General features: G+C 43.2%; 1 pseudogene; it reads left to right on the top strand.

The window, feature by feature from the left end:
- Window positions 1-5,321: 5,321 nt before the first annotated feature.
- LOC101098478 lies at window positions 5,322-15,914 on the top strand (annotated as a pseudogene).
- The last annotated feature ends 256 nt before the right edge of the window (window positions 15,915-16,170 follow it).

Genomic DNA, 16,170 nt, shown 5'->3' with positions numbered 1-16,170 from the left:
CAAGTAGGGACTGCAGAGTCTTCTCTGGAGCTCTGGTCCAAGAGGAAAGGCCTAAATTGAAGATTCCCTAGGCAACAGTCTGGTCATGTGACCTTCAGTGCCAGTTTGGAGAAGGTCAGAGGGCTCTGGAAGAGACTTCAAGAAGGTGAAATCAATAATTACTAATGTGTTTGAATGTATTCAGGGGATTTTACACAACTGGGGCAGAATTGGGGTTTGATAAGTGATAATAAGTACATTAAAAACCAGCCAAGTGAAAACACAAGTCAATTATTCACTCCAGGTGGGAGAAGCTTTGTACAGGAAAGAAAAAGTACTCTTGGTATCCCCCACAACTTAGTTATCTATAGCATTTACATAGTCATGGTGATGGGAACATCGGCTAAATCTCACTGAGTCACAACACCACGATATTGGGCAGATAGAATACTAGAAGTGTGTGTGTGTGTGTGTGTGTGTGTGTGTGTGTGAGAGAGAGAGAGAGAGAGGTGGAGTGTACCTATAGAGAGCTGACTCCCCGTCTTCCATGTTAGGAAACCAGTAAATAATATCTATAATTGAAAAATCATGTAGCTACATAAATCTGTTGTTTGGAAATTTACAGTTAAATGTTAACAGAATCAGAAGAGCTGAAAGAGGTTGCCTTCAAGAGTATAAAACGGAGGTGGAGAGCCTGGCTATGGCTTGTAGACTCCTATTTTTCATAATAAGCCTTATAAAACTACTTGACTCTTTCATATCTGTGTATGTATAATGTTATGAAAATGTACAATAAATTTAAAAAGGAAAAGAAAAAAGTAGTCCCGTTAATATATCCCATCATTGGCTTTAAAAAAAACAAACCTCCCTCCTAGATACTACTGCAATACCAAACATACACAGCTATTGCTTTACCTGGTATTATGGGCTGAATTGTGTTCCTCAAATGATGCTCAAGACCTAACCCACAGTACCTCAGAATGTGATCTTACTTGGAGACAGGGTCTTTATAGAGACAACCAAGTTAAAGTGAGGTCGTTAGAGTGGGACTTAATCTAGTATGACTGATGTCCCAAACTTCCCAAATTTGCCTTTTGGGAAATTTGGACACAGGGACAGACACACACACACACACAGAGGGACAATGCCATACGAAGATGAAGGTGGAGATCAAGCGATGAGTCTACATGCCAGGGGACACCAAAGGCTGACAGCAAGCCATCGGAAGCTCAATGCCTTGATCTTGGACTTGCAGCTTCTGGAACCACGCAACAACACATTTCTGTTGTCTGAGCCATCCAGTGTGTGGTACATTGTTATGGCCACCCTCAGAAACTCAGACACACAGTATGCTATGGCTCACTTGCGTGCACTCCATAAAGAAAGACCTATGTCTCTGACTCTTCCTCTGAAGGAAGGAGAAAAGGAAGAGAGGAAAGAAAAGGAAGGGAAGAAGAGAAGGGCCAAAATGTGCCTAGACTGATGTTGACTCCAGCTAGAAAAACTGCCTTTGAGCAAGAGGGGTTTCACTTCTGTCTTTAATTCTTTTATGACTGGAACATATGTATGTATCATGTTTACACTTGAAAAATAAGTAGATACAAACATATACAACCCCTCCCCCACCAAATGAAAAAACCTCTTCTTCCTCAATTCTTCAAAATCCCCACATGGGACAATAACGAATTGATGCTGATAAATGGTATTGGGGCTAATAAAAGATTTAAAATATTGTATTTTAATTTGTTCTTTTTCCCTAACAAAGTAGGATAACTGCATGTGGGCAGGCTGGGTTCTGTCCTACTTTTCCCTTGGAACTCACAGAGTCAGGGAGACACTGACCTGGGGCAGTCCTTCTTGGACTTTCTTGAGAACATTTAGAAAATTTTCCAAGATTGGCCCTTGATGGATATAGGAAGTAAGGTAATAGCTACCCCTTCCACCCAGTTGTCCAGGTTTCAGTACGTGATACATAAACCACACGCAGCCTCTCTGGTTCACAAGGTTAAAAGTTATTAACTGAAATCAATTGAAATAAAAAGAGTCACATCTGCCATGGTACACAATTCACTTCTCAGGACGCTTTTGGCCTGCACTACACACACACACACACACACACACACACTCACCCACTAACCCTGGGGGAGAGCAGAGGCAGCTGCAGAAGCCAAAAACCTCCCCAGTCCTAATTAAACTCTCCAAGTTTCCAGGCAACACAGCCAAGGAAAAAATCATTTCCAAGCCGAAGACCCCCAGCCCCAGCCCCCAGCCTCCACCCCAGCAAAGGAAACGGGTCATTTGGTTTAATCAGCCCACGTGCACATTCTCTCTCCCCAGGTTGCCAAGAAGGGGCCTGTACCTAGCAGAGGTATTTGTGTAATCAAAGCTTCTGGAACTTTCCCTGCCAAGGCTACCAATGTGAATAGGCTCCTGAGGTAAAAATGTTCCCCCTGCTGGGGACGGCGCCCTTGAAGTCTACATCAAAATCAAGCTAGGGTCACAGCTGTTGCGGCACCCCACAGTGGAAAACTTGCAAGAAATCCTAGCCTGCACTACTGTTTTGCCTCAGGTCTAGAGGAAACGGGGCCGCAGTTGCAAGTGAGAAAGAGAGGGGGAATGAGAGAGGGAGGGAAGGGGAAAGAAAGGGAGAGTGAGGAGGAGGGGGGGGAAGACAGAAGAGAGAGAATCTGCTTTCGAAAAGCGAGCACTTGTAACTAGTACTTTGGGGTGGAAAGACAAAGCCACTCGGGAACCTTGCCCCCTTCACCAAGGCAACCTCACCCCAGTCACCCTCACTCATTCCTCTTCTGGGAGCTGGGGGTCGCAGGTTGGCTGAGAGCCACTAGGTGGCAGCAGATTAACTCTTCAAATGCCAGAATGGGCACCGAGGAGTCAGGAATTGGGTCTGAAAACTTTGCATCTGGTCACTTCCCTCAAAGGAAAGGAAAAACAAATGGCTTTTTCTGTACTTACAGGTCCTTGGCTTGCAGCGTAGGCATCGGAGGAAATCCTATGAAGGGAAGATTGCTTCCTGGTCACCCATTCATGTGGTGGCTTGAGGCAGGGTGAAATGCAACTGTGTATGCGCCAGGTTTCATGACTTCAGTGACACTCGGTTCACACTTGGTTCAAAGGACTAAAAGAACCTTTGAGAAGTTTATGCTCACATTCAATTCACTTCAACGAATACTAAATACAATGAGAAATAAGGGCATTCTATTTTCCAGGGTTATTTCCCCAGCTAATGTCCGGGGCCCCTGCCCTTGGGGATTGTGGGGAAGAAGGGCACTAACTGAATAGTATTCTCATAGTTAACCATCTTGGGTGGGTAAGGAACGGAGGCTCAAATTTGTTATCATTAAAAGGGACATACGGGAAAATAGACTTATGAACATCATTTTACATCGACTTTCTCTGATAGGGGAAGCCTTATGTTTTTAGGGTGAGCAAGGCCTAAAATGTGGGCTCCATCAGAAAAAACTTAGCCAGCAGTGGCTAAAAACGCTTGCCGTTCAGATGATGAGGAAAACAAATCATTCTCTGGAGTATTCTAGCCTCTGCAAAGCATCCCCCAATTCTGCCTATTAAACTTTTGCCACAAATATAAAAATACTGTGGTGTTGATTGGAGGAAGGTGAAATTGATTTACTTCAGAAAAGGGAGAGAGCTACCAGCCACAGGAGAAATAAATCCAGAAAGGGGGAAGGGAGCTGGGGGTGAAGGATAAGTGCTCTTGCAGTTGGGTTTAAGAGAGCCTGGAGGAATACAGGGAGAAGGGGGAAAGAATGAGGAGGAGGGAACCATAAATGTATGATATATATGACTAGAGAGAGATGGGGAAAGGCAATTTTAAGATGTTTTGCTGTGCATTTGGGATTCTCTTTGATATGCTTCAAGAGAGCTCGGTGAAGATTAAAGTTGCCTTACGATTATTCTTATTTCTTGGACTGGAAGGCTGCCGAAGACACAAGGAAAGCACCATCAGTGCTACAACTCTTTCCCTTTCTTTCCTGTCTAGGTGGTAGGACAGTATCCAGGTTGTAGTGTCTTTTGGGAAAAGTCATCCCAGGATCTCCAGTAGATTATATACAATGTAAGCATTTATTATGCTAATTCCAATATGCAATTCCTCATTCTCAAATGGGCAGCCTCAGCATTTTAAACTTCACTCTGCAATTTCACCAAAAGGACAGGAAGTAGCACAGTAAGACAACGCTCTGATCATCAGGTGATTTGGGGTGATGATGTCTTGTCGTTGTCTTCAATCATCACCATACTTATGCTGGGTACACGGCAGGGCTAATGGGTGTTTGATGGAATTAGGGTTCACAGTGGTTTGCTAGCCTAGCTTCTCGTTTGGGACAAGAACTGCTACGTCTTTGAGAACTTTAAATTTTCGATCCCAGAGCCCTAATCATGCTCCCATTTTTCCCTCCGCTGGATTCTCCTTACCTCTACCCATCCCTTTACCACCCAACTGTATCTGATCTGCTTAGCAAATTCCTTCTTTCAAGGGAAGACTGTTGAAATATCTTGGCCTTTATGAAAACTGCTCTGACCTTTCACCTATACCCTCTTGTACATAAGTCACTCCTCTGGTACTGCTACAGTGTTTTCATATCTACCTTCCTCACTAGAGTGAAGGCATGAATTATCTTTATATCTTCAATGCCCAGAACAGTGCCTGGCACACAGCTGACACCAAGTAAGCCACCGGACAAAGAGTTGTCATATATCTTGTCATTCCATGCTGGAGAAATCCCAGCTATTGAAAAGTTATCATTTTCAAGTACTTAACCTAGAACTCACACTGTGGTAGGTGCTAGGGGATTCAATTACTCATCCCTCTCGTAATAATGTGTACTTCCCATTCTTCGATTGGCAGTCTCGGAGCAAAGCTCACTCAGATTCACAGAAAGTAGAGGAAAACGTCTCAATAACACGACTTGCTGATCATCAGGGCTGTAGGAATATGGTTCTCAAAGCCATGAGTAATGGCATGTTCTGTTCCTATACTTCTGTTTCTGACGTGAAACTCTTACTCTTTCAAAAAATGTTTACAATTTTGAATATAAAAGTAGTCCACGCTCACTGAAGGAAATTTGCAAAAGAGAGAAAAGCAGAAAAGAACAAAACAGTTTTCAATCAGTCACACTATGTAAATAGTGAGTCTGTAACATTTTGGAGTATGAATTACTGTCTCACTTATGGAATTTAATAAAAACCAGATGATAGCTCATGCTGTCTGCTAAAATCAGAGCTGACCTCCACAGAAACTACATAGGTGGATTTCATAACTGGTTCCTGGAGCACCCAGGGAGGGAACGAGCGCCCGCGGCGGCATGCCCTGGTGAGTAGCACTATGTAGGGGGAGATGAGTGAATGGAAGGGGTGAATGAGCACATTTGGGTGCTTTGCTTGAGCCTATGGAGCTTTGTACATCGTCAACCACTTTTCTGCTCTCTTCAAAGAAAGCTGCAGTTCCTTCTAGCTTCCATTCATGCAATTATTGGTCAATTCTTTCAGGTTGCAGTGATGGTCACAAGGGCACCCCCCAACAGCCCCATGGCCTTCATTGCTGTTTCCTTGACCGAACTTGCCTTGAGCCGCCATGATACCTGAACTCTTGCATCCAGCATGACACTGTTCCTTGGACCCTTAGTGGCCACCCCGGCACCACCCCTTGATAGTGTAATGGGACAACCAAGCACTCACCAGAATTGAAAGATCATGGTATAAAGATGACACCTTGTTGATGTAAATAAACTGGTAGAGGCAGTTTTTAGACTGAGGACAGTAGACAATCTTGTCAGAGAACAGGCACTCCCTCATCTGTGTGGAATGACCAGCCCCTAGAAGAGCATAGACTGATTCCTTGGGACAGGAATAGACTTTTGCATGTGCATGTATATTTGTTTTATTTAATGTAAAAAGCATCTCTGGGACCAGAGTAATGAATCAGTGCTGTCACTAAACAGAGTTAACCTGTTCTCTTTGCCATGTCCTGAGTTAGTTGTTGGGGACACAAAGATATGCATGACAATCTAGCTAGGGAGAAAACCATGCAGCTGTATGGAAAGAAAGGAATTTAATATTTATTGAATATCTACTCTGTGCTTGGCATTGTGCTAGGTGTTTCTTTTTTTAAGTTTACTTATTTATTTTGAGAGAGAGAGAGGAGAGAGAGAGAGAGAGAGAGAGAGAGAGAGCAAGTGGAGAAGGGGCAGAGAGAGACGAGACAGAGAGTCCCAAGCAGGCTCTGCACTGTCAGTGCAGAGTCCAATGCGGGACTTGAACTCACAAACTGTGAGGTCATGACCTGAGCCGGAATCAAGAGTCAGAAGCTTAACCAACTGAACCATTCAGGCACCCCTGCTTTGTTTTGTTTCTTAATTAACACATACAATCTCAACAAAATGTGAATTGGATAGTATTTCTTCTCATTTTGTGTTACAAGAAACTGAGGCTCAGGGAGCCATTTACTTCCCTAAGTCAAGCCGCTGGAATTTTGAACAAAAACTCAGAACCCACGCCTAGGTGGGTTTGTTAGAGTGGCAAGAAGAAGAGGTCTAGAGAGGATGGTCAGGGCTTGGGGGTGTGACTGCCTCCCAGTCTGCTTGCCTTGCTTTCTGAGTCAGCGGTGACTGGGGGTGAGACACTGTCCACAGAGAAGCTGTTCACGTCAGCCGCAGCAGGACTGCCTCGCAAGAAGAGGGTTGGGGACTATTGCTCTGCTTTGTAAACCTTAGTTTTAGGAGGAGGCATTAAATTCTCTCTGTCCTTCCAGCTAAGCTTCAGTCTTTCCCTTCTCCCACCGTCCGCAACCCCCCCCCCTTCCCGATAGTGCCCAGGAGGGACTGGCTGCCCAACTTGGATGTGTAGATAAGGATGGATTTGTGCTACTCCCAGTGGTGTGGCTTCAGGTCTGTGTCTTGACATTTCTGAGCTCTGGTTCCCCATTTATATGACGGCACAATATCTACCTTACCGGGTTATGATTATGTTTCTTCAGATATAAGAAACGGTGGCCCATAGAGCACATGGAACATTTCAACGCTCAATAAGCATTAGCTTTTGTCCCTTTGCTGCTTTCCAAGCTTCACTAGCATTGACCTCTGTGGTCAGCACTGTTTCATGTCCTAAAATACCTTCTATTTTTCCTCTATGTGTTGATCTTTGTCCCCCAACCCATTTCCCTCTTCTGCCAGTTGGCCTTAAGTTCTTTGAGGGAAAATACCATGTCACATATTAACACCTTTCTGGGTGGGTGACCCATAGCAAACATGTTTTAAAAATCTGATTGATTGATTGATTGATTGATTGATTGATTCTGTCTCGCTGACACTGTGTTCTAACTGCTAAGTGATACGTGAGCAGTGTCGTACTGGAGCCAGCTCATGCCGGCCTGTGAGAGACATGTTACATTCTCAGGAAATTTGCCGGCCAGTTGTTAAACTGTGGCTAGTTTAGATTTTGCTATGGTAGGGGTATTTACACCACAGAAATTGGCAAACACTATGGCTCTGGACTTTGCTCCCTCCCCATCCCCTAAACACACACAGAGAGGCAGCTACCGTGTGTTAGATGTCTTCTTAGTTTAATTTCTGATGCACCATCATTTTTAGGAAGCTTCCAGATGGTATTTAGCTTGGTTTGACCAAAGCAGGAGCCTGTAGAGTATCTTAGAATGACTATACTGATAACAGGATTTCCAGCTTTAGAATTGGAAACTAAAAAAATGCCACTTACTTTAATCTCCCTTCCAATGTAGAAATATCTTCTTTAACATACCTGATGAATGCTCATTTGGCCTCTACAGAACAACACTCTTAGGAAAGGGAGCTACTTTATAATCTTCCAGGCAGCCTTTCCCATGGAGGGCTCCACAATTATTCAAAAATTCTCCTTTATAATGATCCGTTCCTACCTTTCCTGTAACATCCACCAACTGTTCTTTGGTCAGCCTGTTTTCTGTAGCAAAGCAGAATGTCTACACTCTCCAAGTGATAACAATGATCACACTGTCAAGTGACATTCTCAGAGGTCTTCTTTGCCCGGCTGAATGGCTTTCCTGTTCTAGCTGTTAAGACACCCTCACCTGGGGCGTCTTGGTGGCTCATTCGGTTAAATGACCGACTTCGGCTCAGGTCACCATCTCGCGATCTGTGGGATGGAGCCCGGCGACAGGCTCTGTGCTGATAGCTTGGAGCCTGGAGCCTGCTTCAGATTCTGTATCTCCCCCTCACTCTGCCCCTCCCCATGCACATTCTGTCTCTCTTTCTCTCAAAAATAAATAGACATTAAACAAAATTTTTTTAAATTAAAAAAAGGACACCCTTACCATGTGGTTATGCAGGAACTCAACAAAATATTCTAGATTTGGCCAGTTCAGCGCAATAAAGTGAGACTTCTATGCTCTATGATATTTTTCCACAGCATATTATACCTTTAGTTAGTGCTGTACTTAAAAAAGTTAATTCTTTGCATGGACATTATTTTTAAGCTGGGCCACCTCAGTGATGTACCTAAACACAATTCATGTTATGAACTCAGCACTTGACATTTATGGAAGTTATACATCACATTCCCATTATTGATGCATTATATTTTGAGTACTTATTTTGAGATTCATCATGTTCAATTAATTTTTTAGTTTTGTGGTCCCCCCCAAGGCCTCTCTATAGATAAATTTTCTATTTATTTATTTATTTATTTATTTATTTATTTATTTTTTGGGGGACAGAGAGAGACAGAGCATGAACGGGGGAGGGGCAGAGAGAGAGGGAGACACAGAATCGGAAGCAGGCTCCAGGCTCTGAGCCATCAGCCCAGAGCCTGACGCGGGGCTCGAACTCCCGGACCGCGAGATCGTGACCTGGCTGAAGTCGGACGCTTAACCGACTGCGCCACCCAGGTGCCTCTCTATAGATAAATTTTCAAGACTGAATACAAATATTCAACCAGTTGTAATTTTCCTTAGTAGTTTCTTGTGATCATCTACTTGTTTCCTAATATACTTAAAAAAATTTTTTTAATGTTTATTTTCAAGAGAGAGAGAGAGAAAGAGGGGCAGAAAGAGAGGAAAACACAGAATCCATAGCAGGCTTCAGGCCCTGAGCTGTCAGCATAAAGCCCAACGTGGGGCTTGAACCCACGAACCACGAGGTCATGACCTGAGCTGAAGTCGGATGCTTAACTGGCTGAGCCACCCAGGCACCCCCTACTTATAACCTACTTATAAATGTTGTATTTAACAATTTATTCTAGAATTTTGTCCTGGGAAAAAGTTAACAATCAGTAGTGTCTATCTGATAGCCATCTTCTCCTACTTATTGAAATTCAGGGTATTTTCTTAACACTTCTTTCAATACCCATCCTATTCACTTTGATATCACATGGATGCCATCACAGGAATCTTCCAATCCTAGTCATATCCTGTTAAATAATTTGTCTGGTTCTTTAGTGCACCACTGCTGTCCAATAGAAACATGATGAAAAACACAAAAGTGGGTGACTTATATGATTAAAAACTTTCTAATAACGACATTGAAAAAGTGGGGAAAAAAAGCGAAATTAATTTTAACCTTATATCTCCAAATTATCATTCCAACATCAAATCTGCATAAAATTCTTAGTGCTATATTTTCATTTTTTATACTGTCTCTTCCAAATCTAGTGTGTGACTTCCTAACAGTAAATCTTAATATGTACTAGACACGTTTTCAGTGCTCACAGGCCCACAGGGCTAGCAGAGATCACACCGAATCACCCAGGTAGAGACGTATGCTCATTTCAGGTGCCCAGACATTATTGTTGTTATTATTATCATGCATTATTTTATCTTGTATTTAATTCCCACTTTCATGATATTTATTCTACCCATTTCAGCATGAAGTTCTCATTCACAGTCAAGAAGGTAAGAGCTAAACAGGGATGGAGTGGCTGGTCTCACTTTCTCCTTGTCTGTGAATATTAACGACGGTACCTTTTACAGTTAAAAAGCATAAAGAAAGCTCGTTAAGGGCAACAACATCCCCTAGACCGCAACTCTCTCTAGAACCACAAAATGGGTATGTTACAGAGGCCTGGGAACTAATTCTCTCCAGATGTTTGCAAAGCGAGCAAGACCAAAAGGTGGAAACTGAAATTACTAAACACTTAATAAGGAGCTGATGGAACCGAGGCCCCAGGGTTGGCTCAGCAATAAGCGAAACACAGAGACCCTGTTTGTTCAGAGGAACTTCAAAGCGCCCTATAAACTCCTAGGAAAGGTGAGAGGCAAAAACGCTACAGAGAATCCAGCATTCCTGCAAAGTCAAACTGGGGACTAACTTGAGATGCTTTTCCTGGTGCTTAAGAAGAAGACTGAGGGGCAGGTCTGGTAAGCAGATGTTTGACTTTTGTTTATGCCCATTCTTACAGTATGTGCATGTTGGGTATAGGCGTTTCTCTAGCTAGCCCAAAGGGGATAAACCAATTAAACGTTAGTTAAAAAAAAAAAAATAGAAAGAGAAAATGCCTTTTCTGTACTAAGTATTCTCCACACTAAAACCATAAAATTGCTAATGAGACATAGTTGATCCAAATAAAGTTGGTTATATTTATCTTCATTTTTTTCTTTCTTCCCTCCCTTTAATAGTGGGAGAAACAACATGGAACTTTGGCTAAGATCATAATTAAAAGAGGAAGAAAAGAGACTAATTAATCAAAAGGGGTATCCGTTGCAAGTCTGACACATTATCTCTTTGGTCACTGGTTACCCAGCAAGAGAAAGGCTTCCAGGATCCCATCCTGTAGCTGGTTTTTTTGGTCTTGGTTTTGGGTGTTCGTTGCCAAGCACTGTGACCTTCTAGGTATATGCTGTTCACCTTTTATATCTTTCTTTGGGGTTCAAAGAAAGAATGAAACAATGGTAGCTTAAAAGGAAGACAAGAAAAGTGATCAAAAGTGACCCATTGCCTTAGCAAAATAGCTGCCACGGAGGAGGGTGGAGAGTGGTGGAGAATGACTCTCATTGTAGAGTTACTAAGAGATAGAAAAACAGTTCTGGCAGTGTTAGAAACAGAGGCATCTTCTCCTTGAAGAATCAACAAAGTGGGTCCACCACCTTTTTTTTTCTTTTTTTTTTAAGAACAGAATTACGTAACATTACATTCAGAATATAATAGTTAAATGCATAGTCTCTTTGGACTGAGATAGACCTAGGTTGGATTCCCAGCTCAGCTGCTTACTAGGTAAGTAATCTTTGAAGTTTTTTTGTCTTCTTTTTTTTTAAGATTTTTTAATTTTTTTATTTTTGAGGGAGGGAGAGAGAGAGAGAGAGCCAGAGAGTGAGAGCATGTGCATAAGCAGAGGGAGGGGCAAAGGGAGAAGGAGAGAAGGAGAGAGAGAATCTCACGCAGGCTCCATACCCCATGCAGAGCCCCACCCAGCGCTCGATCTCATGACCGTGAGATCATGACCTGAGTCGAAATCAAGAGTCAGACACTCAACTGACTGAACCACCCAGGTGTCCCAGTAAACTTTTAGGTTTTTAACCTCTCTTGGGTCTCAATTTCTTCGTCTATAAACAGGGCATGAAAATAATACCTTTTTCTTAGGACTGTGGTGAGGACAAACTGAGGTATGCATGCACCTTTGTAGCCCAGTTCCTGGCAGAAAGTGAAATAACTAATGACCTATCAGCCCAGGCTTTATTCAACTCTCTTCCTGCAGAAAGCTATTCTTTTGGTATTCATGATTTGGTAGATTCCACGATTTGCAGACCGATCATTTCCTTTCTTTTCTTTTTAAAACGTTTATTATTATTTGCTTTATTATTATTATTATTATTATTATTATTATTATTTTTTAGAAAGAGAGAGAGAGCATGAATGGGGAGAAAGGTAGAGGAGAGAGAGAGAGAGAATCCCACTCTGAGCATAGAGCCTGACGCTGGGCTCTATCCCATGACCCTGGGATCATGACCTGAGCTGAAATCAAGAGTTGGACACTCAACAAACTGAGCTACGCAGGAACCCCTCATTTACCTTCATAATCTCCAAAGGGTGGGTTCATCAAGGTTTGTTCCTTGTACTATCTTTCTTCATACAGAAAAGGAACAGTCTCTGCTGAGTTTTGTACTTGCTGGATTTCTGAACTCCAAGCGTTTACTGGAAGTGTGGTTTTCCGAGATGGAGCACTGGCTAAGGATCCGCACGGCACCCTGCACCCATGTTTCCCTCAGCTCACCCTTCTCAGTTCTTCTGTGCGAACGGTCAATCAGCGTAATAAAGCATTTCATAAAGTCATGATTTGACAAGAAAAAGATCAATGTAAATACTACACAGACAAATACTGTGAGGAGAAACATCTGGATGTCCACTGCTTGCTTCCTGTTGAGAGAGTTTGGGAATTTGGGGGTTTTAACAGTTGGACAGAGCTAATTTTGGAAACTACTTCACATTTCTACAAAAAAAAAAAAGTGCACACATTTATTACACTTCACTCATCAGATGAGGGAAGCTGGCGGTCAACTTCCCAGGCCTCTCTGAGAACAAAAGAGATTTAATTGGACATGGAGCAGACGGTTTTCCTTCTCTTTCCACTCCTCACTGCTAGGGCATCCCTTCTCCTTCGTCATGGCTCAGGTTTCCTTGATTTCTTCCTTTCCTGCTTATATTCAGTTCCTCCAAGTTTCCAGAAATCCCAACTTTAAATTCTGGATTTGCCACTGACTGGCTAGCTAATCTTAACAAATCTCTTACTCTGTCTATACCACAGTTTCCTCTTTTGAAAATAAAATTAATCTCTTAAATATGGAGAACAAACAGAGGGTTCCTGGAGGGGGGATGGGCTAAATGGGCAAGGGGCATTAAGGAATCTACCCCTGAAATCATTGTTGCACTATATGCTAACTAACTTGGATGTAACTTAAATAAATTAAAAAAGGGAAAGAAAAGAAAATTAGTAGTAATAATAATTACACTTTACACTCAAATGTCACAGGGTTATATAGATCAAGACTCCTCCCTGTCCTTCCAGTTCCCAGACCATTCAATGTTCTTTCTTGCTTCTATTATCTTAAATATTTTTTTTCTTTTCTCAAGCAGGCATCGGGCTCAGCAAGGAGCCCGATACAGGGCTCCATCCCATGACCCTGGGATCATGGCCTGAGCCGAAATCAAGAGTCAAATGCCTAACTGACCGAACCACCAAGGCGCCCCTCTATTATCTTTTCATGCAAGATATTCCTTTTCCCTAAAAAACTGTGATTCAGCCTTTTAGATGCAGCCCAGATATTACTGGTACTGTGAGAGATTCTTTCTCTCTCCTTCTCAGGTGATAGTGTTGTATGGGGACAGATGGTAGCTACACTTGTGGTGAGCATAGCGTAACGTGCAAACTTGTCGAATCACTATGTTATACGCTTGAAACTGATGTCATATTGTGTGTTAACTGTACTCAGATTAAAAAAAAACACTTCAAAGCACAATTAGTAGCATGGGAAATGCTACTACACATCTTTAGTAAGAAAAAGCAACTTATAAAATAATACAATCCAAATCTGGTAAAATATGATACGTATACATCATTATTTTTTTTTAATAGGATGATACCGGGGACTCTTCTTGTCTCGGACCCCAGGCTATCGCTGCAAAGCTGAAGGAACTCTCACATTCTAAAAAGGAGATGCTAGGTACATAACTGCAGGTGCTATTAAAAGGTAGACCAGATCGTCTTGTAACACCCCACCACCTCAATCAGCCTACAAAAGCAAAGACAAGAAACTCAAAGTCAGTTTGCTTCACTAGGAACTGCCAGTGAGCTATTAGTTGAATAAGAACTCTTCTGTGTTATCTTCATCTCCATTCCCCGTGAGTTACCCACCTTTCGGGCCAAATGAGAGTAGCCCTAAGAGAATAATTCGTAGAAATTAGGACTGCCTACAGGAGGGGAGCCTGGCTTCACACTCCTTGCTGGATGCTGGCTGAATTATACACACTCCCAGGACCATGGCGGTGCTGCTTGCCATGTCAAGTAGACTGAGAAAGTTCTTGGAGCTTGACACATACTCCCTTTCCTGGGGGGGGGGTCACATGTGAACCCAGAGAGTCGTGCCTACTTCCTGTCTGAGCACCCTGAGGCCAGAGGAGCAGTTCACAACATCAGGGCAAGCAGAAGAAGCAGCAGAGGGGGTAGTGTGACGCCACCATTCAGTGTGGAAGGGATGCCTCCGTTTTCCACAGCCCAAGAAAGTATTTTCGAAGGTAACCGGATTTAAAGCTCCTTAAAGGTCACCCCAGCAGAAAATGGTACAGGGTAACTGCAAAAGCTTGGTGTGGAAGATGGCAAGACATCAGCTGGAGTGTGCATCATTCCGACTAATGTCAAGGAGCTTCACATTGCATAGTCCTGGGGGTGCATCCCAATAACCCACACACCCAGTGCTCCAGAGACTGAGGGTGGGGAAGCCTCCAATCACAGACAGGCAGTCTCAGCCAGTGGAAACCTAAGACAGAAGCAGCAGCAGCTAGGAAAGGGTGTTTCTGTCTCTTCCCCTTCCCCTCCCTTCCACCTCCCTTCCAGTGGTGGGAGGAGAACAGACCCAGACACACAACTCCCACTCCCTACTAAGGGTTCCCTGACCTTGACTCAGGTCTGTGTTGAGGATTACAAATTGGAGGATGTTGGGGGAGAATAGAAGTTCTAATTGCAAGAGAGATTGAAACTTTGATTTAGACTCAATGAAACTTGCCATTATAATTGAAAATGACATTTTCCTTGGGGATCCATTTTGCTCTCAAGATCTCATTCTTTATGATGGAGGGAGAAAATTCAGATTTGCCAATGAAAAATAATGCAGGCTTTATTTTCATTCATTTCACTTCACATTGTCCAGACCCTTTGATGTCTTGCAAATGAAGAAGGAAGATATCCTTAAATTCCTTGCAGCAGGAACCTACTTAGGTGGCACCAACTCTGACTTCCAAATGGAAAGTACGTCTACAAAAGTTAAAGTGATGGCATCTACATCATAAATCTGAAGGGGACCTGGAAGAAGCTTCCACTGATGGCTTGTGCCATTGTTACCATTGAAAACCCAGTTGGTGTCAGTGTCACGTCCTCCAGGAACACCGGCCAGTGGGCTGTCCTGAATTTTGCTGGTGCCACTGTAGCCACTCCTACTGCTGGGTACTTCACTCCCACAACTTTCAATAACCAGATCCAGGCAGACTTCCAAGAACACATCTTCTGGTGGTTACTGAGCCCAGGGCTGACCACCAGCCTCCCGTGGAGGCATCTTATGTTAACCTGCCAACCACTGCTCTGTGTATCACAGACTCTCCCCCATGCTATGTGCACATTGCCATCCTGTGCAACAACAAGGGAGCTCAGTGGGGCTCGTGTGGTACATGATGGTGCGGGAAGTTCTGTGCACCTGTGCCACCATCCCTCATGCACACCCATGGGAGATCATGCCTGATCTATTTCTACAGAGATTCTAAAGAGATAGAAAAGAAAGAGCAGGCCACTGCTGAAAAGGCCATGACCAAGGAGGAATTTCAGGGTGAGTGGACATCTCTAGCCCAAGCAAACTGCTTGAGTTTACTGCTATCGAGCTCAGGTTGCTGACTGGCCTGAAGGCACGCAGGTGGCCTCTGTGCCCATCCAGCAGTTCCATACTTCAGACCAGAGCCCCTCGTCTGCCACTGAAGACTGGTCTGCAGCTCCCATTGCTCAGACCATTGAATGGGTAAGAACAACACTAAGTGGTGTTAAGTTGTTCTTCTACAGGTTCTTAAACTGAATGCGGAAAATAAGATTAATAGAAAATAAAGTTTCTTAAAAAAATAAAAGAAAAGAGAAGAAGAGAAGAGAAGAGAAGAGAAGAGAAGAGAAGAGAAGAGAAAAGGTGATATAGTCTCTAGGTTTAAAACTGTCCCAGGTAAATGTTCAGCGGATTCTGTTAGTAGGACTATCATGACTGTATCTCCTTCTCAAGTTGTTTCCTCTTCCCCTCCTTATTTCTGTAATGGTGTCTGAGCTTAGGCAGGACCTTACATATCCTCCTCAGAGTGGGAGGAGAAGTCTCTGATCCATGTACTGCGTCCTCATTTTACAGATGAGAAAATAGAGGTTCAGTAGCCTGTAAGGGTGCATAGCAGCTAGTGAGGGGCAGAACTACCTCTGTGGTTGGGCAGAGGTTGA

The sequence above is a fragment of the Felis catus genome, chromosome C1 (genome assembly GCF_018350175.1).
Source record: "Felis catus isolate Fca126 chromosome C1, F.catus_Fca126_mat1.0, whole genome shotgun sequence".
NCBI classification, from domain to species: domain Eukaryota; kingdom Metazoa; phylum Chordata; class Mammalia; order Carnivora; family Felidae; genus Felis; species Felis catus.
The sequence above is the reverse complement of the archived record's forward strand: the minus strand, read 5'-3'. Positions and strand labels throughout refer to the sequence as shown.